General features: G+C 33.9%; 1 long non-coding RNA gene across 3 annotated transcripts; it reads left to right on the top strand.

Moving 5' to 3' along the window:
* The first annotated feature begins 6,306 nt into the window (after positions 1-6,306).
* Positions 6,307-24,333, top strand: LOC125676904 (uncharacterized). Of its 3 annotated transcripts, XR_008801207.1 has the most exons (5): positions 6,307-6,385; positions 15,718-15,823; positions 15,931-15,986; positions 20,472-22,312; positions 22,605-23,009. It is a non-coding gene; the product is annotated as an uncharacterized LOC125676904 (long non-coding RNA). The 3 variants fall into 3 exon arrangements; XR_008801209.1 differs by lacking the exons at positions 6,307-6,385; positions 15,718-15,823; positions 15,931-15,986 and adding exons at positions 18,543-18,699; positions 24,106-24,333 and having other exon boundaries at positions 22,605-22,945; XR_008801208.1 differs by lacking the exons at positions 6,307-6,385; positions 15,718-15,823; positions 15,931-15,986 and adding an exon at positions 18,543-18,699.
* Positions 24,334-26,013: the final 1,680 nt, after the last annotated feature.

The raw sequence follows: 26,013 nt of genomic DNA, 5'->3' as shown, positions 1-26,013 counted from the left end.
TTCTTCAGCAAAAGATATTATGTAGGTGGACAGTTCAAATTAAAAGGGAATCAACGATGTAGAACAATTGCTTTGTGTTACATGTAGCATTAAAGGAAGTGAACATGAAAAAAAAAAATTCGTTGAATAGACTTAAAAGACATCCTGAAACTAAATAGTGTGACCTGAATCTAATTTGCTTGCATGTTTCTATTACGAGATTTGACCAATTAAACACTCTTAAGTTAAAAGTTTATGGAGGTCATCTATTATTTCCCAGTATGCATCTGTGCCCTGACGTAGATGAGACACATTGCTGTTGTTGTCTGGGTCACTATTATACAGCAGAAATTTATGGATTCATATTAGAATTGATGGATATGGTTTTGGAGCAAGAAGAATTGAAATCAAATCTAATTACAATCCATTAAGAAAAAGAAGAAAACACTCCCACAAACTATATCCAGCTCCTCCAACTTCTGAACTTACTCAGAAGCACTGTTATGTTTCAAAATTCCAAATCGATTAATTAATAAAATATTTGGAGATAGTTAAGCATGTAATTCATATATTGTATGATAATTGTTATACGGAGATGAAATTTACAGTTATCTATTTACACTAATAAAAATTACGTATTCAGAACCTGTATCAAAGTTTGAGGTTTCAAGAAATCCTTTATACATGTAATTGAAGTGCTCTTTAGTAAATGCTCCCTTATTTTATGTCACAACAAATGAGGGTAAAGCTACTCTGATCCCCCTCCAAGAGGCTGACCGCGTATGACCTAATTGATAAACTGTTTGTAGGCCATACATCTTGATAGCATGTCTGCAACATAATTGTTACTGTATTCCATCGTCTGTATGTGTAATTGGAAATGTTTACACACAAATGCCATGTTGAGTTTAGATTTTAATACATGTGAATACAGAAAGTATTTTTCATTTTCGTGTTTTTCTTGTTAACAAGTTGTTATCCAAGTCCTCTGCGACCCTTCCTCTCTGGATACAAAAAACATGGATAAATGTAAGCTGTATCAATTACAACAGGACTTAGACACACCATGTCAAAATATGGGTGTATAGAACCACACTCTATGTGGAAAGCCTCGGGTTTTACCACTTTATTCGGATGGAATCACCTTATATTTCATGGTTACGCATAAGAGAGTCTTATAATCTATGCAAATTATACCATTCTATGATACACTATATATGCAGATTGGAGGTGACGTAAATATATCTCAGTTAGGCCGAAGAGCTTGCACAACCTGATCAATTCTACATTGTATAGGAAACACGTGTATAGTTTTCCCGTTGGATCAATTTATCATATATATGTATGAAAGGTGAAGATAACGAAAAGTGATCAATCTCATAACCCCTACAGGCAATACAAATAGTTGGGCAAACACGGACCCCTGGACACACCAGAGGTGGGATCAGGTGCCTAGGAGGAGTAAGCATCCCCTGTCGACCGCTCACACCCGCCGTGAGCCCTATATCCTGATCAGGTAAACGGAGTTATCCGTAGTCAAAATCAGTGTGATAAGAACCGCCTAACAATCGGTATGAAACATGTCAGACAGCATTTGACCCAATGATAAGTTGTATTGACGAACTAGATTGTTATAACGACCATAGAATTTGCGAAATGCTGACTTCAATTGAGACTATCGAAACCCTTCTACCATCAACTTGTTTGTCAGTAGCTTGCCTCGATTTAAAAACTGACTATACGCAGAACAAGCTCTTGCATATCGAATCAGTCGAGATATATAAACACCACATGCAGGTGATAATGGAATATTGCTACATAAATATCGGAAGTTGACGATGGAGAAGCTGAAATTAGGTCCACATCATATTCGTACAAAACATTACTCTGTTCCATTGAGAGTTTTACACACGTTATTTGAAGAAGATATGGCTAGTCTATACTTGGATTTTTCAACACCTGAACTCTATGATTATGGATGTTGCCTATCACAGGATCTTTAAACCTGCTCGGGTCATGGATGATGTTCCTTCCAAATCATGCCGCCAGTTCCTTAAGCTCAAATTTACAAACAAAGGAATATATGCCGTCAACATAAGCAACATTTTTCGTCATAAAAGGATTCAGTCGTGTATTCCAACTTATATGAAGTTCAAGTCTACACCCTGTATTTCCTACAGCTATACTTCAACTATTGCATCCAAACTTTTTAATTATAAACAAACTTTACAGTGCCTAGATATAGACCATCTTATACGTAATCCACCAAAGTGTTCTTGTTCTTCATCTTCTTTCAACTATAGTCCAACTGGACATGTCATTACTGGTGATGTTGATATAATTGAAAATGAGGACCCCAAATCACTTATTCTAAAAGGTCCTAAATACAGAGAACCTCGATCTTTTAATTGGCGACAGAACTTCATCTCTATTATGAATTCTGTCGAAGATTATGCCAGACGACGGGCTAAATATGAAAAAGAAAAACTTGATACATTGTCAGAATGGGTTAACAGCATAAGAGGGATATTAAAATCCCGTATTAGACACATGAAAACAAAGGTACGTACCATCTATCCTTCTGTGTTTAGTGAGCCAGAAGTGATAAAAGAATTAAATAGGTTACATGAGGAATATGTTTTGATTCCAGCTGACAAAGCTAGTAACAACATTGTCTTTGTTTGAAAGGGTCATTATTACAACTGTATTTTCAATGAACTTGGCATTAATTCCACTTTTGGTAATCGTACTTATACTCCAAATACCCTTTTAAAAGATGAAATTCTTCAAAACCATGCTTCAGTTTTAGACACATTTAATACCCCAATCAATGGGTCGAAAGAATATGAGTTACCGTACCTATACTGGATTCCGAAACTACATAAAAACCCTTACAAACAAGATTTGTTTGTAAAACACATATGCCCCCCATGGTGCAAAATTGAAAAGGGTTATACACACACATAATTTAATTGATATTAGTATCATCAATTCAAAATATTGAGCAGACAATATAATCTTATGTCAAGAGTGAATTGGCCATGTGACCTAAACATCAATAGGGGTCATCTACTCCTTATGCTGTACCAGTGTACCAAGTTTGGTGTCAATCAAGCAAATAATTCTTAAAATATAAGAGACAATATATTACTATGTCCAGTTCAACAATTGACTTTTGACCTCAAAATCAATATGGGTCATCTTCTCCTGAAGATGTACCAGTGTACTAAGTTTGATGTCTGTCAAGCAAAAGGGTTATATATTGAGTGGACAGTATATTACTATATCCAGTTTGACCCTTGACCTTTGACCATGTAACCTCAAATCAATAGGAGTCATCTTCTCCTAAATATACACCACTGTACTAAGTTTGATGTCTGTCAAGCAAAGGGTTCTCAAGATATCGAGCGAACAGTATATTCCAATCTCCAGGTTGACTCTTTTAGCAAGTTTGATGTCTGTCAAGCAAAGGGTTCTCAAGATATTGAACAGATAGTATATTCCTATATCCAGTTTGACCCTTGACCTTTGACCATGTGACCTCAAAATTATTAAGGGTCATCTTCTCCTGAAGATGTACTAGTGTACCAAGTTTGATGTCTGTCAAGCAAAGGGTTCTCAAGATATTGAGCGGAGAGTATATTCCAATGTCCAGTTTGACAATTGACCTTTGACCATGTGACCTCAAAATCAATAGGGATCATTTTCTTCTAAAGATGTACCAGTGTACCAAGTTCGATGTCTGTCAAGCAAAGGGTTCTCAAGATATTGAATGGTCAGTATATTCCTATGCCCAGTTTGACCCTTGACCGTTGACCATATGACCTCAAAATCAATAGAGGTCATTTACTCCTTAGGATGTACCAGTGTGTCAAGTTTGATGTCTTTCAAACAAAGGGTTCTCAAGATATTGAGCGGACATTATATTCCTATGTCCAGACTAGATTGACCCTTGACCTTTGACCTTTTGACCTGAAATACAATAGGGGTCCTCTTCTACTCATAACAAACCCATATATGAAATATCATTACCATCAAGTCAATGGTTCTCAAGATATTGAGCGGACAACATGTGGTCTACCGATCGACCGACCGACCGACCGACAGGTGCAAACCAATATGCCCCTCTTCTTTGAAGGGAGGGGGGGTGGGGCATAAAAAAGATACTTTGCTGGATCCAGTAAGTGCTCTACCAAGCCCCTATCTTGGCTCCTCACGAAAATATTAACAACTGTTAACGAGAAACTTCAAACTTACTGTGCGACTACATATGCCAGAAGTGGTGTTAATCAAATGTGGATTCTAAAAATTCTAAAGAACTTTTAGTAAACTTGAAATCGCAGAAATTTTCCCAAATCAATAACATTAAAACCTATGACCTTTCAACACTATACACGACCATTTCTCACGATAAATTAAAGACTAGACTTTTTGATGTTATTTCGGATTTCAAACATTTCGGTTGAACATCACTGAAGAGACATTATTTGTCGAAATGCGCATCTGGTGCATCAAAATTGGTACCGTATAAGTTTTACATTATGACTCCTGGGTCGAGGCCTCTGCTGGTGGACTGTTAGTCCCCGAGGGTCGCTACAGCCCAGTAGTTAAGTACTTCGTTACTAGCTTGAAAATACGGATGTATATATAATTGCTGTTATAAAATTTAGAAATTCTTTTCAAAATTAAGGATTATCTCCCTCACGCATAGCTCTTATCCTTAGACGAATTTGACTCCACCTTTTTGGAACACTGTTTTTCCCTATAATGGCTCTAAAACTCCATTGTTATTTCGGATTTCAAACATTTCGGTTGAGCATCACTGAAGAGACATTATTTGTCGAAATGCGCATCTGGTGCCTCAAAATTGGTACCGTATAAGTTTTACATCATAGACAGTTGCTTCTTCAACAAAAATGGAAAACGGAAACATTCATATCTAGTGATCAGTCATTCAAAAACTTACTTTCTTAAACACCACTCTGATTCCACGCACAAGTACTCTGAAGTTGAAATAAAAAATATGCTAGATTTCCTCATTGACAATATCTTCGTGGTCTTTGGAGATCAGGTCTTCCAACAGTCTGTTGGAATTCCCATGGGCACGAATTGTGATCATTTGTTAGCTGACCTGTTTCTATATTCATATGAGGCAGAATTTATTTTAAAAAAACTCCGTGAGAAGAAAAAATCTCTCGCTGTGGCCTTCAATTCGACATTTCGATATATCGATGACATTTTGTCTATTAACAATAATAACTTTCATTCATATGTCGATTTGATATATCCCTGTGAGCTCGAAATAAAGGACACCACAGAGTCGTCCACTTCTACTTCATATTTAGATATTTTATTGAAAGTAGACATTAACGGCAAACTGACAACTCAACTGTATGACAAACGGGATGATTTCAGCTTCTCCGTCGTCAATAAGTAATTAAAATGTTGTTCAATAAAGAATATTTTCAATTATATAATCACAAGCTGGTCGCATTAAATAGTATTAAGTGAATTAGATATGTCCAATTTCGAAACATTATTTTTTTTAAAGGCGAGGATATGGACTACAAGGCTTCACGTCAATGCACTTCATGAAGTATGTTACTGTTACTATTAAAAAAGCTCTGCCAACTCCATTGTCCGTACTTCCCTGTTCTTTCTGTATTTTCCACTTCAATTCATGGGATGGAATAAAGGGAAGGATGAGGCTAATTATATGATGGGAAAACACTTGATCAAATTTATATTAAACTATACATCCTGTACTTGGGAATTCAATACTTTTTCCTGTTTGTACACAAAAATAAAACGATTTCTTAAATGAAGTTCGAATCTGCGTGGGTAGAACAATTGCATATGAGAATGCTCTGAAGAGATGTCTTTCAAATATCATGAAATTTCAAAACATTTTCCCCACTTTTATTCGAGTGATACTACGAATTATAATGTATTCATTATGCACCATAACTCTTATCCTGACTGATTATCATGTTTGATAGTTCTGTATTGCAATTCTAAATTATATATTTAAGGAGAGGCTATTATGTCACTGTATGTAGATATTTTATCCTATGTTACCTCAATATATTGAACATCAAAGGTTTGGGTAAGTAAGACTCTGGTGTAACTTTATATCAAAGGCATGTTTTTTTTTTATTATAACCCTGTAGCTATTAATTTCTAAACTGATTCTCACAGTATATACAATTATTCTATAATATGTAATGAAAAACTGCAAAACTATTATATATATAAGCACATGTTATTAAGCGCTGCTTTGAACTGCAATGTGAAATCAGGACAGAGATTGAATATGTTTATTTTCCCAGAAGACCCTAAATTTCGAAGAATTTGGACACTGAAACTGAAAAGAGACACGGAGATTTTTGACAAGCCACGATAATCAGTGAGCAACACTTTAATTTACGAGGATCAGATATCCATCAACACTGATGTAGCATCCTGTTTGATTCCAAACAAAGTGCAAAGTGTTGATTAAATGGGCAATCTACAATACAAGGAGAGGGACGTATTCTAATTATAAATTGTTCAATTTAAAAAAAAGGGGGGGGTGCAATCCAACCCTCTCTACACCCACCACTGAATGCTTCAATGCGACATTGTGTTCAATGAGTTTGATATTGCATATTGTCTTGCATTTCCACATAAAAAATAATGTCACCCATTACCTAGTTCGAATTAGTCTTATTTCTTTTATTCAACAAAATATTTTACGAATACTGTCTTACTCATACAACAGATATGACCATATTTATATGGGACTCTTCATTTCATTTCTTCACTATATATTTTGAAAAAAAAAACAAAAAAAAACTATAGTAGAAAATGAAATTCATTCAATTTAAAAACCCATTTTTATGAAAACTTATTTATTGCGACAGATTATGATTATGCAAACTATGTTGAAATTAATTTTCTTTTACTAAGATGTTTAAAGTGCTACATTAATTATTATGTTATGAATCATAAATAACAATTTTGAACCCCAAAATGCGACAACTTGTTAACTCTGCCGTAATATTTCAATTTCTCATTTGACGTGTGTTGTGAAGAAACTACATGTACTAATAGGCCTGATTTACATTTTATGATATTTTAACTAGATGTAAAACGGGGGAGGTATAAATATCTTTGTACGCATTAAGGTTTTTTTCTCAAAAAAACATTTTTCAATTATATATATATGTATATATATATAGACAGATAGATAGATAGATAGATAGATAGACAGATAGATAGATAGTTACTTTTTGCAATGATCGGTAAAAGTATAGGTAAAAAATAAAAGTGAAACACGAAGATGTTTAGTAAAGCTTTAGCGCTTTCATTTCAAATCTTCAGAAGCTTTACATATAGTAACATAGCGACGTTACGTCACAAACAGCGGAACGTTAAAATTAAACAAATCTAGACGTCATTACATACTGACTGTTGAAACGTATTGTTCCTTGTGACGTCATAGTAAAGCAAAACAAATTTCGACGTCATAAGACACTGAACGTTAAAACATAGTGTTTACAGTGATGTCATTATAAAGTAATGCGTGAAAACATTTTCATTTACAAATATGATAACGTTAAACTGAATTATTGAGTTAAGGTTTGAACATATTAATGAAATGGTTTTCCTTTTCACATCTCTGAATGTCACTTCCACCTGTAAACTTGTAAAATGGAAATATATTGAATTGTTTTTGTCCACAAACATCTAAATGTTCACTTAGTTGAATTTGCCTGTATTCCGGATTGTGGATCTGCTGTTTGTGGACCTGCACTAGAGCTCGAAGCGGGTTGCTTGTTTCCCCAATATAAAATTCTTTGCATACAGGACAAGTAATGACATACAAGACATTTTTGCTATCGCACGACATGTTGGCATTAACTTTAAATATCCGTCCGTTAAAGTTGTATTGTGATCCTTCCGTGATGTATTGACAGGTCCCGCATCGTGGATCCCCACACTTAGTGACGTTGTGATTGTCTTTAAGATATGGAGGGCATAATATTCTTTTCAGATTTTTAGTGAGTGATATAAATACCCGAGATATTCGTTTGTTAGAACTCAGATCATACTTACAAAAACAAGGTTATCCTGATAAACTTATAGAAAACGGAATTGAAAAAGCAAAAAGTTATGACCGCTCTCAACTACTAGCTACAAACAACCGGGAAAAAGACAAAGATATAATCCCATTTGTACATACACATAACCCGCGCAATAGAAATATCAACTCAATAGTTAGTCAACTAAACAATATACTGAAAGACGACCAATCAACCAAGAAAATATTCAGAAAAATAAAATTCATCAACAGCAAACGTCAACCGAAAAATATGAAAAGAATATTATGCCCTCCATATCTTAAAGACAATCACAAGGTCAATAATTGTAGGGATCTACGATGCGGGACCTGTCAATACATCACGGAGGGATCACAATACAACTTTAACGGACGGATATTTAAAGTTAATGCCAACATGTCGTGCGATAGCAAAAATGTCCTGTATGTCATTACATGTCCTGTATGCAAAGAATTTTATATTGGGGAAACAAGCAACCCGCTTCGAGCTCGCGTGCGGGTCCACAAACAGCAAATTCACAATCCGAAATACAGGCAAATTCAACTAAGTGAACATTTAGATGTTTGTGGACAAAAACAATTCAATATATTTCCATTTTACAAGTTTACAGGTGGAAGTGACATTCAGAGATGTGAAAAGGAAAACCTTTTCATTAATATGTTCAAACCTTAACTCAATAATTCAGTTTAACGTTATCATATTTGTAAATGAAAATGTTTTCACGCATTACTTTATAATGACATCACTGTAAACACTATGTTTTAACGTTCAGTGTCTTATGACGTCGAAATTTGTTTTGCTTTACTATGACGTCACAAGGAACAATACGTTTCAACAGTCAGTATGTAATGACGTCTAGATTTGTTTAATTTTAACGTTCCGCTGTTTGTGACGTAACGTCGCTACGTTACTAAATGTAAAGCTTCTGAAGATTTGAAATGAAAGCGCTAAAGCTTTACTAAACATCTTCGTGTTTCACTTTTTATTTTTTACCTATATATATATATATATATATATATATATATATATATATATATATATATATATCCAAATTGTGTTTTTAAAAAAATCACAGTGTCCGGTATAAAATATTAAAAGAAATAGAATAAACAGTACACAAAGTTAAAAATTTTAACGCAAGCGCTTTCATTTTATAATCCTCAGGCGTTACATTTTAAAATAGTTTTGAAATGGTTTGACGTCATAAAGGCGTCCTAACATTTCACGTACATAACGACGTCATAAACGAATGGAGGGAAAAGGATTTTACGTTAAGCATATTATGACGTCATAGATAATAACAGTAAACATATTTCACAGTAAGCTATTGAGAGCCGGTTTTAAAGTCTTAATAAAGTGTCTTTCTTTTTCTCGTCGGGAAATAGTATTTTCTGTATACAGTTTATAAAACGGAAATACACTGAATTGTCCGTGGCCACACACATCTATATGTTCACTAACTTTAATTTTTCTGTATTCGGGTGCTGAAATGGGTTGTTTATGAACTCGTATACGAGTTCGCAGAGTAGTTCCAGTTTCACCGATATAATGTTTTCCACAACCAGCACATGTTATAACATAAATCAAATTTTTGGTGGAGCACGTCATATCTGAATTTACCGTAAATTCCTTGTTGTTAAATTTGAACGAACTTCCTTCCCTTAAGTATGGGCACGTTCCGCATCGCCGATCGTCACATTTGGTAACGGTGAAATTTTTGTTGTTGGACTTTTCCTGAAAATTAGATTTACATAACAGTCTCCTAAGATTTTTCGGTTGTCTCTTGCTGTTGATAAAAGTATATTTCTTCATAATTTTCCCCATTTTTTCATCTGTTTTTAGTAGGTCGTTGAGTTGCCGAACGATAGGTGTAACATTAGAGTTCCTTGGGTTGTATGTTGTAACAAACGGTAAAATGTGTGAATTTGTTGTGGGATTGATTTTGGATTTATTGATAAGATTTTCTCTATTGAGTTCTCTGGATTTCTTGATTCCGTCGTTTATAAGTTTGATTGGATAATTCTGTTTTTGTAAATAACTATTTAATTCCCCTAAAGGTTGTTCTCTGGTAGGTTCTTCGCTAACGATGGTACATATTCTTCTGGCGAGGTTGTAAGGTATGGCACGTTTTGTGTGTCTTGGATGCGAGGACGAAAAGTGTAAATACTGGTGAGTGTCCGTGTGTTTGTAAAAAAATATCTGTAATTATTTTATCCTCCTTTTTGATAACAGAAACATCCAGGAATGGTATACAAGATGTACTGTAATCCATTGTGAATTTTAAATTGATATCCAATTCGTTTAGAATGTTCTTAAATTTATTCAAATCCGTAATGTCTTTGTTCCAAATAATGAAGCAATCATCCAAGTATCTTTTCCAGTTTTGTCTTATATAAAGATCGAATTGTTCATCAAATGATTTTTTAACTTTTTGGTATAATAATTCCTCTAAATAGCCGAGTGTTAGTGTGGCATATGTTGGAGCCATTTTGGTTCCCATTGCGGTACCTTTATCTTGAAGATAGTGTTTGTTGTTGAATGTGAAAACATTGTTTTGTAGTACAAGTGCTGTTGCCTCTAAAATAAAGTCTTTAGAAAAACGTTCATCTATTTGTTCTGGGTGTTTATCTATCCAATATTCTAGTGCTTGAAGTCCTAGTGGACAAGTAATATTAGTATATAAATTAACAACATCAAACGTTACTAATATTGCGTTCTCCTTTACCTTATCAGGTAAGTGTCGTAAGAAATCTAAATCATCACGGACAAAACTGTTGACTTCATTACACAGAGGTTTTAATATAATGTCCAGCAAGTTACTAAGTCTTTGTGTTGGGGCGGATGGCCCCCCTACAATTGGGCGGAATTTCAAATCCTTGGGTCTAAGACAAGTGATGTATTCACAATTTTGAAGCTGTATTGCGTGCTTTATTTCATCCGATTTGTGGACTTTGGGTAAGCCATAGAAACAGCTTTCTTTCAAATCAAAATTTGTGATAAAATCCTCTTCTTTTTCAGTAAGTGATGACGGATGTTTTTGTATAATTTTTCTAAATTTTTGTAGAATCTTTTTGTTTTGACTTTCATTTATTTCCGAGTAAAACTCATCGTTGTTTAGCATATCTAATATTTTGGATTTGTAGAAATCTGAGTCCATTATTACAACTGCTCCCCCTTTGTCAGCTTCTTTGATGATAATGTTTTCATCCAATGACAATGATTTTAAAGCATTTATTTCAGCATTCACGGAACGTGCCCATACTTAAGGGAAGGAAGTTCGTTCAAATTTAACAACAAGGAATTTACGGTAAATTCAGATTTGACGTGCTCCACCAAAAATTTGATTTATGTTATAACATGTGCTGGTTGTGGAAAACATTATATCGGTGAAACTGGAACTACTCTGCGAACTCGTATACGAGTTCATAAACAACACATTTCAGCACCCGAATACAGAAAAATTAAAGTTAGTGAACAAATAGATGTGTGTGGCCACGGACAATTCAGTGTATTTCCGTTTTATAAACTGTATACAGAAAATACTATTTCCCAACGAGAAAAAGAAAGACACTTTATTAAGACTTTAAGGTAGCTATTGATAGCTAGCCCCAAAAAAACCGCTCATTGAATTTTTTTCAATTTTATTTATTTTAACATTTTGACTTTATCCTAAAACATATCAAAAAATCAACAAAAGCAATCAGGTTAATTTTCGAGGAAAGCGAGATTGAAATCCCCTCTTTTGCAGCCCCAAAAAGGCAAAAAATGCTAAAATTGAACAAATTAACACAAAAGCTAATAAAATTTTTATTGACATCAGAAATATTGTTTGTCATATATAGTTATGTAAATTAAACACAAACAGATAAAAACTCAACATGGATTAGATTTTCAAAATGCATCTAAGGAAAACATTGGCATGGTTCGACTTGGCAATTGGCCAAATTTACCCTAAATATGGCGTTTCTCAAATACTATCACGCATACATTTTTTGACAACAACAAAATTCTGCTCATAAAATTTCTGATTTTATTTCATTTTTACAATAAGTCAAGTAGTATCTAAAATATTGAATAGAAAAAAATATACCAAATCAGGTTTAATTTGAAACTATGTCAGATTTTGTAACCCTACCCCCTCCCTTCTAGAAATGAATTTTAAGAGATACAGTCAGCAGAGATAAACTATTGACCTTAAATGATTAAGCATTCCCAAATTACCATATTGAGCATTCAAACTCACAATACTAGAAGTTTCTATGAGCCATTTAAGAATGATATATAGTGTGTGCTATTGCAGTTGACCTTTTTGCACTCACAATGATTGCCTAAATATTTAGTTATTTTTCATACAATTTCTTGTAATAACTGGACCAAATCTATTACCTATACATATTTTTTGATAGATATTTATATCACTATACAGTATAATACACCAAATATGTTTAAATAACCATTTCATATTTCAATAAATAATTAATATCAATGGAAAGAGACCCATGGACTGCCCATGGATCACTACATTTAAGTCCATCTGAGTCATCTTACCCTCACAGATAGATGTGTCTTTCATAAGTTTAAGATTTCTAATTGTAGTTTCACATGGAACCAAAAACTCACTATTGGATAACTGAGAATGCATGTACATGTATATTGCATTAACTAACAGAAGTTTTCCCCAGGTGAAGGTCTATGTTCATTGTATGTATAAGGGGGGGGGGGGGTGAATTAGTTCCATTATGAAACTTTTCTAAAAATTTGATATACATTGATGTATCTATGATGTATGTTTCAACTAAATTTTGAATTACAAGGAAAATTCAAACACATTGATTGAAGTTATAAAATTGATATTGTATCATGTGCACATTTTTTACTAATATATCTAAGAAAAAATAATCAACATTGAAATTTCCTTTACATCTATGCAATATTATTGTCTTTCAAAAGGCATGTACTTGTAATATACGAGTATATGACATGTACTTGTTTTCCCTTAAATTCACAATTTAGTTTAAAGTATGTTGTATAACATCCACTGCTCTGAGCTCATATAAGTGAATTAATGTTTTTCATCCAGTCCCAAATTTTGCAGTAGTTTTTTTAATCTTCGGAACTTGATCAAACATTTTTAAATTTGTGGAGTTGTGGGGGTCCAGGGGATATGTCATCATCACTGTAAATGGAGTACCTGTTCAAAATATAGATAGTGATAAATATATTTAAATATAGCAAAAAAGATGAATATCTGATATACTCAGAATTGTCTTTACAAATGTTTATCAAAAAAAAATATAGTACCTCTCTTGCTGTTATACTTGTTGACTCGAAATCCACTTCAACCTGCACTGGCCCTATCTAACCTCCCTCGGTCTTCAGGCTGATGCCTAGAAAAAAGATCATCATAATTGATATTTGCACAGTTAGGTCTATATTATACCATTGAGTAATTAGATTGCGTCAGACAATGTGAATTTTAAAACTGTGTCTCAACACATATTCAGTTAAAATTTAAATACTGATGTTTCAAAATTATAAATTGCAATGAGATGACATGTATATATGTTTTCATAAACTGCCATAGACTTATCATATCTGTTTTATTTACAAAATGTGGGTCAAGAGAAGGGCATACGTGTAGTATACATATCTTACTTATACATACAGTGCATACATTTGCCTATGAAAGGCCATTTGCAGACTTGTGATTAATTTACATTATTTAAAAAGGTTTTGCCAACTTACATGTTTGTGTTAAACACGAAACTTCAGGTTTGATGTATTTCTTAGGTCACTGAAATTTCAAAGTAATAGTATATGTATACTATAGTCTAGGGAATTATAATTCAACACATGCCCACCCCCCCCCCCCTTCCACTTTTTATCCGGTTCCATCATACCCCTAGATAGTAGGTCTATACAGATATTTGTTTTTCATTACTTTTATGCATGTAGTTCAAGGTATGTTATTTTCGTAACAGTTATTTTCATAACGATATTATTATTTTCTTAATAAAAGAGTTGTGAGAGCCCATGTTTACAAATGTGGTATACATTTACATGACATCCGTTTGTTTACAATCACAGGCACAGGTGGGAGTTATATTTTATGCACATATGGAATGCATATATACATACAAAATAATACATCTACTGTATGTCGTGTGTTTAAACTTACAGATGTTATTATAAATCGCGTTGTGAAATAGCAGAGGAAATGTGAGTTGAACTTTTGAATACAAATTTATGGCATTTTTTTCACTCACCAAACGAAACTATGATTTCGTTGTCCAACTTGAATGCATCCACCAACTTCCTCTTCTTGCAAGAAACTTTGTTTAGCCTCTCAATGACTGTATAAACAGTATTTAATCTCTCAGCATGCAGCACTCGGACATCACGATGCATCAATCAACAACTTTGTTTACGTAGCGCATATATGTACATGGATTGGTGGTTGGTTTAACATTTCGATTAGCAAAAAGTTTCACACAGATGAAACATTTGATCTACCATTATTACAGACATTGACGTATACTTATGTGGTATGTGCATATTTTCTGTAGGCGAGTCAGTCACAGCAACAAAACACTTTTGGAACCCCTTTTTGTTTTTCGACTATTCTATGACGGAGTAAGGAATTCCGGAAAATGAATTCACGTGAAAATACACAATTTTTACTGATCACGTGGTTGCTATCCGTCGCTACCTTAAAACCGGCTCTCAATAGCTTACTGTGATATATGTTTACTGTTATTATCTATGACGTCATAATATGCTTAACGTAAAATCCTTTTCCCTTCATTCGTGTATGACGTCGTTATGTACGTGAAATGTTAGGACGCCTTTATGACGTCAAACCATTTCAAAACTATTTTAAAATGTAACGCCTGAGGATTATAAAATGAAAGCGCTTGCGTTAAAATTTTTAACTTTGTGTACTGTTTATTCTATTTCTTTTAATATATATATATATATATATATATATATATATATATATATATATATATATATATATTGTAAAAGGAGAAGATAACGAACAGTGATCAATCTCATAACTCCTATATGCAATACAAAGATATTGTTGGGCAAACACGGATCCTTGGATACACCAGAGGGGGGATCAGCTGCCAAGGAGTGGAAAGCATCTCCTGTAAATACATGTTGGTAAACACATTATAACCAGGTAAGATACGTTAGGTGTTGGTTTTCCCATTCCAAATAAGATTAGATCCCTTGATCTGCTAATGCAAATGTAAAATACAAAGGTTATCTTTTAATACAACATTTTTACCACTATCAATCTCAATTTTTATGGGTAAATAATTTCTAGCTGAGCTGTTTATTTCTCAAAGAAATTAAAATGATAATTTAATATAGAGGCGTAATATGAGTAAACAACTATGATTATCTCAGATGACGTCATAAGAAAGGGCAATAATTCCTCATTCGTTTCTATGAAAACAATTTTTGAACATATCTTTTGCACATTTACCTGCACCTGAAAAAAAAACCCCACAGCAATCAAGTTTTCAAAACGGATTGTATGAATTATAAACTTTATTTTCAAATCTATTTTTACCACACTTGACCTTTAATTATGGGAAGGAAATCATCGCATCGGTTCACATTGTAGTTTTCAATTTTCCGAGAGATGTGAGGAATATGTACTGGTCACTTCGACTCTTCCTTGCGGTTTCTCATATCTTTCCTGCAGATTCTAGAGGGCCCTGTGAAAACAGGTATATCGAATAATGTTTAAGAAACAAAATCTGTCGTTGATGTTTAGACTCTTGTAATGGTGAAGTGATATATTCTAAATTTTAAATAAGTTTTGTCGATTTGATAGAGAACATGGATGCTGTTCAGAGCAAGTGTGGAACGAAACGCTGAAAACGTGTACAGGTAACATACACTGTCATACTCAGATATGTTTTTGAACATAGATGGTAAAGGTAATCTAACAACTCAAATTTATAACAAACGGATGATTTCAGCTTCTCCATCGTCAACTTCCCTTATTTATGTAGCAATGTTCCATTGTACAGGGGTTTCAACAGTCTCGAATGAAGTCAGCATTTCGCAATTTCTATGGTTGTTATAACGATCTAATTCATCATTACAACCTATCATTGGATCAAATGCTGTCTGAAGTGTTTCATACCGATTGTTAAGGCGTTCTTCGCACACTGATTTTGACTGTGGATAACTCCGTTTACCTTATTAGGATATAGGGCTCACGGTGGATGTGACCGGTCAACAAGGGATGCTTACTTCTCCTAGGCACGTGATCCCACCACTGGTGTGTCCAGGGGTCCGTGTTTGCCCAACTTTCTATTTTGTATTGCTTGTAGGAGTTATGAAATTGATCACTGTTCGTTATCTTCACCTTCCATCATCTCCTGCATGTGTGGTGTTTATATATCTCAACTGATTCGATATGTAAAAGCTTGTTCTGTGTATGACCAGTTTTTAAATCGAAGCAAATTATTGACAATGAAGTTGATGTTACTGGGGTTTTAACAGTCTTGTTTAAAGTCCCCATTTTACAAATTCTATGGTCGTTACAATGATCTAGGTTGACAATGCAACCTGTTCTTGGGTCGAATGATGCTTGACCTGTTTCATACCAATTGTTAGGAAAACTGTTATATATATGTATGTAAACAAGACTTGTTCCATGGTTTGGATTACATGGGTTAAATATACTAGTAACAATTTCGTTTTAAGCAGACCCCTTCAATATCCAATTTAATTCTGAACACAAACATTTTTCTAGTGTTTATCACTTCTCATTTTGTTTGAAACATGCTATTTTGTATTAAGCAATATATATGTAAATACAAGCATGACACGGGCCTTGTTTACATAACAAAGACTTGTGAGTGCTGTATCTCAGGTGAAACTCAACAAATGACATTAAATGTTTTGCTAATAGAAATATTTTAGTTTTGCATTGTAAACATTAAAAATGGGAAAATAAAAGTTGAACTATTTCAGTTCAAATCGTGTCCATGTCCCTTTAAATCAGTATTTTGCATATTCTATGATCCTTGCAGTAATCTATTTGCAAATACAAGCAACCACTGGGTCGATCATTTCTTGATGTGCCTCATATCAATTGTTAGACCGTTATTAAACATATCTAATGTTATAATTGTTGGAATTGACTTTGTATTAAAATCATGAATCCGACACTTTTAGGAATAAGATATTTACGAAATATAGTGTTATCTATATCATATTACCTATTTTTTCATATTTCTTTCCTAAAGTGTCTATTACTTTATAATTATTGCTTAACTCGTTTTCATTGGTTAACTCGCCTCGATTGAATTTGTTCAGTGCTGAGTAAGTTTATGACTCGCCTGCTACGGATTTCAGTTTCGACCCTGAATTTTCTAGTCCTACAATCATTGTATTGCTTCGGTCTTGAGTTGTGATCTTGCATTTGCAGTCGTGCAATTTTTTTTATTGATAACGATTCTTTCAAGTAATTGTATCTTCCAAAACAGTCATATATCTAATTATCGTTTTCTATTTCATTCCATGTTGTTTAATTTTTTAAATTCTTTTACCTTTTCTTATGTGTCTATCTTTTTTAAACCCATTTACTGATTTATTAGATTCATCAATTTTCACTATATTCTTTTTCAACAAAGAAGAAAAAAGATTATGGAAGGAAGAATATTATTTTTTGCACAACTACGACGTTGCTATTAGCTTTCCTTTGCAACCACATTTCCTGAATGATTAAAAATTGAGATCAAGCTACGTATCAGGAAATTACAAAAATTGACTTATCTCGGAGGCTCTCAGAACACTATTAATTATAAAGTACAATAATTTGAAGTACTACCAAAATGTACTAAGATTTCCTAGTCAGAATGTAGCTTTAATACAATACAATGTATATATAAACACCGAAATAAACACGTAAATACAAATGCGATCGAGAATATTTATAGCAATGACGTTTTAGATTTCTGCTTATAAGACGTTATTCACCAAAGATTATACACCACAAGTATGATATGTTTCAAATTAATTAAATAGAAAGGTGAAGATAAGGAACTGTGATCAATCTCATAACTCCTATAAACAATACAAAATAGATAGTTGGGCAAACACTGAACCCCTAGACACACCAGAGTTGGGATCATGTGCCAAGGAGGAGTGGGTATCCCTTTGTCAACCGGTCACACCCACCGTGAACCCTATATCATGATCAGGTAAACGGAGTTATCCGTAGTCAAAATCAGTGTGCCAAGAACGGCCTAAGAATCGGTATGAGACGTCCTGATTTATAGAGTTTCATCTTGCATTTAAAATAAAATACAGAAATAATATACAAAACACCCAGTGCTGCCTTTTTAAAGTCCCCAGTGTATTTCTTTTTTATTTTATCTATTCATTTGTTTGTTGTTGCGATCGTTGCTGTTCTTATTATTTTCTCTCCACTTTATTCCCCATCTTTTAAATTGCAAAGTGGGATACATTGGCGAATATTGTGATATCAGATGTCAGTATCCTTACTATGGAATGCGATGTCAGATGAAGTGCAGTCCTAGTCACAGTAAAGACCAGTACGATTTCAAAACAGGCTGTGTTCAAAAGGGTAATACTTACTCGTGAAACTTTTCACAATCTTATAACAAGTGTCTCTTGTTGTTACGAGAGACATTTTAAACAAGTAGAGTTGGTTTCATGAAAGATGAAGATAACGAACAGAGATCAATCTCGTAACTCCTATAAACAATATAAAATAGAGTGTTGGGCAAACACGGACCCCTGGATATATCTGCATATTGGGCAAAAGTGACAATTCTAGAATGAATAAAGCTTTAGCTTGTTGCAAAAAACGTAACGTATATAATAACGTCGTCCGTTTGAGTAGAACATTCTGTTAGAAAGATCTCCTTCTTTCAAGATAAGAACTGGAATTCGGCAACGTGAATCTACACGAAACACAGTTGTTCAGTGTTGAATTACAACATTTTATTGCATACGTAAAATCTTCTACATTCTGATTTATAGACTTTCATCTTCGGCAAATCAAGATTGATATTTGATTTATTGACCAATTGTATTCCAGTGTATAAAGAATGACCTAACAATGAGTATGACACAATATTGTCCAATGATTGGAGGTATTTGGAATGAGATCGTTATAACGACCGTAAAATTTGTTGTAATGACCATCTGACTTTAAACGAGATTGTAGAAACCTCTGTGACATTACATTCTTTGTCAATAGCCTTCCTCGATTTACAACTGGTCATACAAAGAACAATCTCTTGCGTATCGAATCAGTTGACAGGCATAACACCATATACACTGATTTTGACTATGAATAGCCCCGTTTACCTGAGCGGAATATATGGCTCACGGCGGGTATGACCGGTCCATAGCGGATGCTTACTTCAACTGCAACTTCTACATCGTCAACTTCACATATTTATGTAGCAACATTTCATTATCAACATTTTGAAAGGTGTTCCTAGGCACCTTAACCTCATCTGGTATATCCAGGGGACCGTGTTTGCTCAACTCTCTATTTAGTATTGCTTTTAGGAGTATGAAATTGATTACTGTTCGTTATCTTCGCCTTTCATGTAATATACTGTTGAAGTTGAAGTAAACATCCGCTATGGACCGGCCACACCCGCCATGAGCCATATATTCCGCTCAGGTAAACGGAGTTATTCACAGTCAAAATCAGTGTATATGGTGTTATGTCTCTCAACTGATTCGATACGCAAGAGATTGTTATTTGTATGACCAGCTCGCAAAGGAACACAATTCGTGCCTATGGGAATTCCAATAGATAGGGAAAGGTAGCTATCATCTATATATATGATATGTTGCATAAAATCAGACGATATTATATTCTACACACGAAACAATGCAAAACAAGACTATGTCTGAATTCATCGTTAAAAAGTTGAGTCATTGATTTACAGTTAACATCTATGTTTAATAATATATCTAAGGACGAAGCAGATGTGGAAGACTGTAGTGGGTTTTTTTTTCGAGTTCACTGAGATATATTGAATTGACATATGAATGGAAATAATTATTGTTAATAGATAAAACATCATGAATATATCTAAATGGTGAGTGAAAGACCACAGCAAGATATGTTTTGTCTTTATGTAGAATCTTTTGAATAAATTATGTCTCATAAGAATATTAAAACAGTCCAGCTCGCAAAGAAACACAATTCGTGCCTATGAGAATTCCAATAGATAGGAAAAGGTAGTTATCATCCATATATATGATATGTTGCATACAATCAGACGATATTATATTCTACACATGAAACAATGCAAAACAAGACTGTGTCTGAATTAAAACGAAATCATAGTGAATTGACTATTTCATTTTCAGAAATAATGTCTCCTTCACCAACTATGAATTACTTTACGGAACTCCGACGAGAAGATTCAGATGAATCTACAATGAACCCACTAAGTATGTCTAATCATAATTTGAAATGCATGTTCTCAATTTGGAAAGTTGTGTGAATTTATAATTTCATGTATACAACAGGATATTTTTTCTACACATGGATGCATATGCTGTTGGAAGACTCAGAGTGAAGTCATTCCATATTCTAACAGAAGAAAACGAAACTGTTCATATAGGAACTTGATCTGCACTGGGGAAATATTACTGTAGATTATGATGAAGAGGTGACGACAACGAACATTGATCAAATATCATGATTCCTATAAAGAATACAAAATTAAGAGTGGGCAATAATGGGCTCCTGGATACACCAGATGTGGGATCAGGTACAGGAAGAGTAATCATCCCCTTTTAACTAGCTCTACCCATTGTGAGCCCATAACCTCTAGTAGAAATCAGAGTGAAAACAGCGGCCTAGCAATTAGTATGAATCAAGTTAGACAGTATCTAACCCAATGACATTGGTAAATATTGAACTCAATATTGAAATTGAGGAGGGATGCATAATTTTAAAATATTCGGAAGATAATGAGATGCTATTTCAAATATTTTTTTTTAATAAATGAAATGTAAGCTTAGGAAGTTTTTACTGATGTATAGGTTTAATTATTTTGTATATGTGCACATTATATTCTTAAAATGCATGCTTCACCTTTAAACACATTTAATATTCCAGTTGTTCGGATTTATTGATGGGAGTTGTCGTATCTACAAATGTATACTGGTTTCCTAAATTTTACGTAAACTCTTACAAACATAGATGTATCCAATAAATGTTCTACAAAGCCTCTATCTTTGCTCCTCACGGAAATATTAGCTGTTATAAGGGTGAAAACCAGAAGTGGTGCAATTCGCTTCAAGATCCAGGGACCGTCGAGTGAGCTAAAAAAAAATACCAAACTTTTCGCTTTACGATGTTTACAATTATTTTTTTTTTATATAAAACAACAATATATGGCCAGAGGACATTGGAAGCATACATTACAAATCTTGTGAAGATTACAGATTTTTATTCGATAGCTATGTTTAGCAGCTGGAAATGGAAGAACTTGTGGATCCTGTGTGAAGCCAACGCAGACAGAGAAGACTTACCTACATATGTAAATAAAACAGCTAATGGTGTTTGGGTTCTCATGAGTAAACTTGGAAATGTAAAATGTGCTTACTGCACATCCATTGGTGGCTCTGCACATGCTGTTACAAGTAACAAGTCAAGTATAAACTGGTATATAAACTTAGCTAACGGAATAATCGAAAAAAGCATAAAGACAGGAACTGGTTTAATATGACTAGTAAGTTTTATTCCAAGATGTTTGATGTTGTCATGAATTGATTGATTGTTGACAGATTGTAGATTATTTGATTAAATGAACATTTGACACAAAAGATACAGGTAGGACGCGATGCATAATTATAAGGCTATTATATCTGTTCTCTGAGTGTTAAATTTGAATGCATTTATGTTTTCTTTTAACATGTTCAAATAAGTTTTATGTAACCCATGGGTAACCAGTTTTTAAAAGAAATGTTGATTCAGAAATAATAATGATGTAGACCCACCTGCAACGGTTACAGTTTGCCAGAGATTAATTTTCCAAATGGAGCAAATTATTTTACTACTGACAAAACTTTCAACTACAGGTAATGCAGGTGTGGAATATCCCCAGTCTGATGCACATAAGTTTGACCCTCGCAGTGTCGATCAGAGAGAGGGTTCCTCGTGAATGGAAATCAGTGAAAAGGCAAGGAGTCTTCGAGAGGTACCTATTTCCTATAATTACATATTTACTTCTGTGGTATTTTCCCCGTGTTGTATTTTTCTACCAATTTGTAGTTGTAAGGAAATTAGTTAAACGATTGTAGATCTTCATTATATTCTAACAGACCAGAGTTGCAAGTTTAATTAGTTAGGTATCGATTAATGAAATATGTCATTGAAATGCTAAACGTTTTGTTACATTTGAAGTCATTGTTGTATTGCTTCCATATATGTTGAAGTACATGTATATATGCTTTAAATTGCTCAAAGTCTCTCTTTTAAATTCATTCCAGATATCCCCAAATCTACAGTCCCTTGATATGCTGGAGGTACAAAAACCTGTGCAGAATGACAAGGGAGGTGACTGTGATCAACCGTATCCAAAATGTACTGCTTTTACCTGACCATACATGTTGAAGAAAATTATATCTAGCACTGCAAATAAACCTGTGAATTTATGTATCATTTCCAATGACAATATTGCACACGTTGAAGCATGCAAGAGTGAGCAATATGACAGCAAGATTTGGTACGAATTCAGGAAAGGCAGATTGACTGCACCCGAGTTTAATAAAGTCTGCAAATCAGTTGATGGAAACAAAATGTCCACCTTCACTTCTTAGAATTATTTTAGGTGAATATGCAGAAATTGCACCCCATCATTGATTTGGAATAAAGAGAGCAATTCTTCAACATTATATAAGAGTTTGTTATAAATTGCATTTGGATTCCCCTTTGTCACATACAGTTTTACGAATACATCTAACCGTGAATTTCATGTTGTTCTATTCAGCCTTTAAATATGTAAATGCTATGATAGTACTATTATTGAAATGATGTCCTTTTACACACCAAGATGGAGATCCAATAGCTATCTGTCTGGAAAAAAAAATGTGCAATCAATGAGAAAGGTGAAAGGTGATAACTACGAACAGTGATCGATTTCATAAACCCCATAAGCAATTCAAAATAGAAAGTTGGGCAAACACGGACCCCTGGACAAACCAGAGGTGGGATCAGGCGCCTAGGAGGAGGAAACATCCATTTGTCGACCGGTCACACCCCGCCGTGAGCCTATATCTTGGTTAGGTAAACGGAGTTATCCTAGTAAAAATCAATCTGCCACGAACAGCCTAACAATCGGTATGAAACACGTCAAACTGTATTTGACCCAATGATAAGTTGTATTGGCAAAATAGATCGTTATAACGACGATAAAATTTGCAAAATGTTGACTTTAAACGGCACTATTGAAACCCCTGTACCATCAACTTGTTTGTCAGTAGCCTACCGCGATTTAAAAACTTACTGTACGCAGAACAAGCTCTTACATATCGAACCATTCGAGATATGTAAACACAATATGGATGTGATAATGGGCTATTGCTATATAATATGGGAAGTTGACGATGAAGAAGCTTAAATCACCCCGTTTGTCATAAAGTTGAGCTGTTTGTTTGCCGTTAATATCTACTTTCAACAATTATCTAAGTATGAAGCAGAGGTGTACGACTCTGTGGTGTCTTTATTTCGAGCTCGCAGGGACATACATGTATGGAATCACCATATGAATAAAAGTTATTATCATCAATAGACAAAACGTAGTTGATATATCTAAATGTCGAATTGACGCTCACAACAACAAAATTTAAAATCGTTATTGTACGTTAATTGTACATCAATAGGGAAATTGTTGCTACTGAAAAATCAGAATACTATCGGCAAATGCAAGGTCAGATGTGTACATGTAATATATAAATCAAGTTATTCTTATAATATATTTTACATCAACAGGTAAATGTGTTGCTTGTGCGGATTTTAGTCCAGAGTTTTTTGAAAGGATCCTTAGCAAATTTGAATAATTTTCCATGCATCATGTGAAAAAGTGACTATCTTTAATGCAACAGTAAATGCTGATGTGCCTACACAATTAGATCACATTGAAGTTTGATCAGATATAGCGTTGTTGTAGCATCCAAGGTTTAGTGTAAATATCTATAATTCAAACAGTTACATTGCATATAAACAGTCAATAAATGTGAATTATCAACAATTATGCAATTGTTTTGCTATTTATTATGAGGCACGTTATCCATATGCATATACATGTGCCGTTACTCTACTGATTCACGTACAATTTATTTAACAACTTGACAGTCAAGGTTGCACACCATTGTACATATTTCTACATTTCATCTGGAGACCAATAACACCCTGCAGAATTGCAGGTTTTTAAGCATCCAATTGTTCTTTCCACACGGATTCGAGCTCGAGCGATCCTTCTTGTTTTAGTTGATGCATTATTGCTCATCTCTTTTCCAAAAGAAAATGGGGATATTTAATGTTGTAATCCTTAGTGCCAGATCGCCTCTTATTAAAAAACCACGGTCAGTCATAATGCCAGTGCCAAACTCAATATTATCCAAAAAGCCAGATTTTTTTTGGTCAGAAATACTACCAATGTACAAATTAGATACAATACAAAACGAAACATATGAAGTTATGGCTGGTATACACTTAGATGTATTGTGATGTTTTAAGATGAATATGCAGATGGAAGAATCGGGTTTTGTACAATGAAATGGTATGCAGCCAATAAATCATTTAATGTTTTTAAAATGTTTAGAACATTTGGGTATATTTTCCCTAATTCTTCAGTGGATAATCATTTGGTGAGAACGTTCAGGTAAATGTTCAACAGACACAACCAAGTGGTAAATATTTCACTCACAAAACTTTCAGAAACTGCAAACACATTGCTAAGTGACTTTGTATCAAATCATCTTCGCAGTCGTAAGAAGGTTAAAGTGAACTCTTCCTGCAATGACAACAACAGTGTTGGTCTGAATGGATGGTCTAACACACAAATGATCATCAACTGAAATTAATTAAGCATCATGATTTTGAAGTCAATTTAATTTTCAGAGATTTTTGTTTTCATATTCACAAAGCAAGGCCTGATTCCTGTATTTCGATATTTCATAATTAGACTGGGTTGCCAAGCTTTATAAGTCTATATATAGTTTAAGATCTCACCATGCAGATATGATCTTATATATATCATAATGTAATTTTATATGAAATAATTATACCCTCTGTGAGCTGGGCCGAGACATTTTCATTGATATCCTCCTCTTGAATGATAAAAACAAGGAGGGGTCTGGTACACACTGTTTTCGCGAGTTGTTAACAATTTTCATGTCACAAATTTCCATGCTTTATGAATAGTTTGTTGTGTATGTACTGCAATCTGCACTGAATTGACCTAGAGTGTTCCAGAGTCTCATGTTTATTTTCTTTGCATTAAAATTGACACCTTTGACCTAGATTGTTCTAGAGCCTTAATATATTTTTAGTAGAAAGATTACGTAATGGTTACACCATTGTCTTTAAAGATTGTAATAGAAAATTCATTCCTATTATATATATACTGAAATCCGTTTGATAAAAAATCCTCTGATTAGACACTTTCCATTCATTTGGATTTTATTTCACTGGGAACTACGATTTGGGATTATTATTTGTTGTGTATTTGGATTCATTGTTCAACTACATTTAGTCAATATTTTGCTATGTGATATTTTCTTTCAATTGTTAATTGTAAATAAATCTTATTAATTGTTTAATTGCCTTTTGTTAGTAAACTCTATTGTGCTATATAAGGGTTTGTTCTGACCCATAACACGATTGGGGCTCGTCCGG

The sequence above is a fragment of the Ostrea edulis genome, chromosome 3 (genome assembly GCF_947568905.1).
Source record: "Ostrea edulis chromosome 3, xbOstEdul1.1, whole genome shotgun sequence".
NCBI lineage: Eukaryota > Metazoa > Mollusca > Bivalvia > Ostreida > Ostreidae > Ostrea > Ostrea edulis.
This window is presented reverse-complemented; position numbering and strand designations above follow the sequence as displayed.